Genomic DNA, 4682 nt, shown 5'->3' on the forward strand with positions numbered 1-4682 from the left:
TCAGTTGATTCCTTGAACAAGACCTTAAAAGATGAATTCGTATATTTTGTAATGTTAGCCAACATGAGTCCATACTAGTGCTCCAAAAAACCCTAGGTTTAGTGTAATCCCACTTCTAAATTTTGAAATTTACCTCTCAAATGTTAAATGTGAGAAAACCTTAAATGTGCGCTATTCCTTTGTAGCAATCTATTTTTTGCCAAACTCAAGATTTTTGTATTTGAGAGTCAGTTTGAACAAATGAGGGACAATTTCTAGTCAATTGGCCATAAAGGTACCTGGATCGCAATCTATGTTTGGCAGCCAATCTAGAAAAAAATGTTCAATTTGCCTCTTGCAAGCTTGTATATCCCTTTTTGCTAGGTTTTGTTGAGGTTAATTCAGCTTTGAAGCTTTGACTATCAATTTTGTAAATTTTTAGAGTTATGGTCTTTGGTACCGAAATAAGGTTTTGGATAGTTTTTACCCTGATCCTTTTAGCCCCAATTGATGTTGGAGATTGTTAGTTAACCTACTCCTATGAACTGAAATGTATCTACAAACATAAGTGAGTTTAATAGTGCAGAAATGACAACAAAATGTATGGTGAAACAAGCATAGGGAAAATGAAAGAACGAAATACCTTTTGTACTTCACTCACAACTCTCTTTGCTTATAAAGAGTAGAAATGGCTGGTCCTCGACTCCACTCTCTACCTAAGGATCGACTTCCCCGAGAGAGCGGTGCCAATGTTAGCAGGTCGCTGCGACGGACATCCATAGCATAGCTATCTGGCACTAACATAATGTCAATACACAGGGAAGCAACTCGGGATGGGGCACAGAGATTCAATGAAGTTGTCAATCTCAAAGAAGTGAACCTAAAGAACAATTCATGCATCTATAATAGCAAATCAATCACTTCCTAGTCAGAAAATCAGCTTATGTCCAGTCTCATTGCTCTAGGTCATCACGCCTTTTTGGCATCCAACAGATTTGGAATGTAACGAAACTTGAGGGATGTTACAACACCTAATGCATAATCATACCAAGTTCTGTAGTCATCTGGGAAGGTACAAAAATGTATAGAAAACTGAAACATAACTACACGGAAAGGTTCCCTTAGGCTTAGAAACACTCTTCCAAGGTCAAAACATAATAAAAACCATTTGAGCCCTCAAATCAACACATTTAAGTCACAGACAAGACGTCGTGAAACACAAGAGAATTGAGAATGATTACACTTAGATTAAAGAGCAAGAGACAAAGATCACAATGTGCTATTTGAAATCGAATTTTGATTACCATATAAGAAGAAAGGTTGATTACAAGTTGTAGCAAAAATGCAGCTCTCGGTCTTGACGTCCAAAAACAATTATAATGTCACTTTGAAAACTAAGGTTTTGACAAAAAGGCTTGGGACCCTTTCCCACGATCATTGAACATTTACAAGGCGTTGTGGGTTTTGTAGCAGAATACAAGGACTAAAGGACTTTATGATTACATTTCTTGACCCATCACTCTATGAGTACAAGGTTTCCTCCGAAACCCAAGAAAAAAAAAAGAATATAGGGGTTGTGACATGTCGTCGTCTTCCTTGGCTGTGCTTCTATTGGTTTCCTCCAAACATAGTTTCAGATTGGTAGGCGGATGGAGACAACCATGAAAGTGCAAGAGGAGTGGAGGGTTGACAATGCACTATATTTAAGTTGAACTGATAGATCAATGTACCTGGATCTAATGCCATGTTGTAAAGCATTTTGTTCAATGGAAATTCAAAAAAAATTGTCGTTATAGTATCACCGTCATTTATTGAGTTTTTTAGATTTTGCTTGGGTGTTTGTGTGCGCACCCATGTGTCTTAGTATGTATCTCAAAGAGCTTTGGATGGGATCATTTTCTCGGGGGGAGGGGGGGGGGGGGGGGGGGGGTATATAAAGGGAAGGGGGGTTGTCTATCAATGCTTGAGAGAGAGACAGAGAGAAAGACACACACACACACACACACAGGGACTTCCATGGCAGCACATGCTAGCACATCCTCCTCCCACGCAGCAGCAGCATCGAAAGAGCCACATCCCTCCCTTTCGTGGTTCCTTCTTTTCCTAGAGGACACCAAATATGTTGGATGCAATGATCTTCACAGCTTCTTCACCCATAGTCCATTTACAAAAAACCATGCAACTCCACAATGACATTTTTCACGACATCATAGAGTATATGCATGTGCATATACTCAAGTATGATGTGAAATTTGGAGACAATACCATGCTGTGGTTGCCATGTGATCTGCTTCACTACATCCACAAGGGCGACACTGCATTTTCAAAGAGATCACCCCACTTTGAGGCGATTGCAAAAGAGACAAACCACTTACGTCAAGTGACAAAGGAAGTTGCAGACTCCTTCAAGAAGCGCACAATTGGGCAATCTTTCTTGTCCAACATTGCCACTCTCTTCTTCCTTGTCAATGAAGAGCCCTCCTTGGAGGAGATGGAGATCCCACATTTGGTAGTGGGTGGGGTTCTGTCGGATCGTAAAGATCCCAAGACGGCCCCTATAGATGTCCAAAGTGAGTGAAGATTGCAAGATGCTAATTATCTTCACATCTTGGAAGGGGCAATTGCAGTGAGAGAGAAGATTGCCAACACCTTGGAGGTGCTCAACCCTAAGAGCTGTGACCCAGCTGCAATTCTCGAAGTGGAGATTAGCCACCTCAAAAACATAACTATTGAAGATGAAGAGTATTTATTCTTGCACGATATGAAAAAGGCTTTTGGTGTCCAACTAGATGAGTGTCTTAGCCTCATATGCACCAAGATGGAGTTCCCCCTTGATCCTACACTAGAATCTACAAATGACAAGTTGCTTCCATTGGGGGACTTTGTTGCTGACACGATTGCACTAGTGATAGCGGATATTCTCGATGCAGAGCAGAGTCAAGTCACGGACCCGAGGAGTTTGTTGCAACACAGGTCAGGGTTGTTGCCAACCAAATTCCTATCCTCCCCAACTTGCCTGGTTCGCACAACCCCCGCAAAGTTAATGAGAGAAAATCTTGTATCAACCTTGAAGCCACACCAACTATGGATGATGAGGATAAGCAACAAGAGGTAATATGAAGAATCTTGTACATCAATAATTCTACCTTTCTTCTTTGCATTTAGTTAATGCCATTTTTTAAAAGGATGTTTTGGATGTGGACTTGTGGGCTAGCCGGAAGGGGGGGGAGCGCACGATGTTTGGGCCTCAGGAAGCCCTTGCACGCTACATCGGCGAACTACCAATGGAAGATGTGTGAATCATACACAAGTATTCCTCCCCTAATGGCCATTTTGTTTTGGTGGTGCTTAAGGCTGCAAGTAAACTCCTATGCTTAGCCACATCCCTCAAACAACCCATGTAATTATTCTAGTGAAAAAATCACTTGCAATCAGGGATATTCATGTGATCACTTGTTTCTTTTTTGTGATCACACTTTTAATTAACAAAATTCTCGATTCACAAGTCTTCACATTTGCATAAAATGGCATGGTGACTTGAAGGGGACTGGGAGGTCCGGTGAGATTTGCCCGCCGCTACAAGGAAATCCCGGAGGGCTGTGAGCCCGACGGGCCCGCTTTATAGTCTGGCGGGCCCCAAGGTATCTATAAACAGGGCCCCTAGGGGCCCCATTTCCTTCACAATTCTCTTGCTCTGCACCTCTGACTTGCCCAGGTATCCAAACAAAGAATTGTCATAATTTTTAGAGCCCTCACAAGGAAGACAATAAATTACGGTATAAATTTTCTCTTAATTGCATAATCTCTTTAACTACTTTGTTTTTAAGTTGGTATACTTTTTTTAAAAATAAAGTTTTTTGTACTTTTAAAAGTATTCTCATCTTGCTTTTCACACCGGCATCGGTCCTAATATTGGACCGGAAGTGTCGTTGTGAAACACTAGACCAGCAGGCACTGTTTTACAACGTGTCGATTGTGTTCACTTCGGCATTGGTTCTATTTTGGACCAAAAGTGTTGTTGTTGAACAGTGTTGGTTACGTTCAATTTATAGGTAGTTCTATTAGCCTTGTTATTAGCACCAGTTCTATTATTGGACTAGGAGTGTCGTTGTATAAGCTAATAGAGTGCTTTCTATGTTTTATGAGTGATATACGTGCCGATAGGCTAGTTTGGTGTTTCTTTTGGCATCAGTACTACTATTGGGATGGAGGTGTTGTTAGATTCATCAAATGATGCCCTTGCTTTTAGGCTTGTTTGGTGTTTCTTCTGGCATCAGTCCTACTACTGGGTTGGAGGTGTCGTTAGATTCATCGAATGATGCCCTTGTTTTTAGGCTAGTTTGGTGTTGCTATCGGCATCAACCCTACTATTGGGTTGGGTTGGATGTGTCGTCACTCTCATTGAATGATTGCCTACTCTTTAAGCTAGTGTTGTCGTTAGTTTCAATGCATGAAGTATATATTTGTTATAAAATTTAAAGTTAAAAATCATGAAATATGTGATGATTGTAGCATACATGGATCCTGTGGAAATGAAGGAGTTAAAAATCAAGATTATAACTCTGTTGGTCATGTGTATATGTGCCCCGACCACGGAGGAGATCACCTCTATATTGGAGAGTGAGACACATAGAGATCATTTCTTTGATACCATAATTGAAGCAGTTCAGGCACACTTCTCAGATGTAGATGCAAAGGATATC

This window comes from Adiantum capillus-veneris, chromosome 4, assembly GCF_014529385.1.
Source record: "Adiantum capillus-veneris isolate H3 chromosome 4, ASM1452938v2, whole genome shotgun sequence".
NCBI classification, from domain to species: Eukaryota; Viridiplantae; Streptophyta; class Polypodiopsida; order Polypodiales; family Pteridaceae; genus Adiantum; species Adiantum capillus-veneris.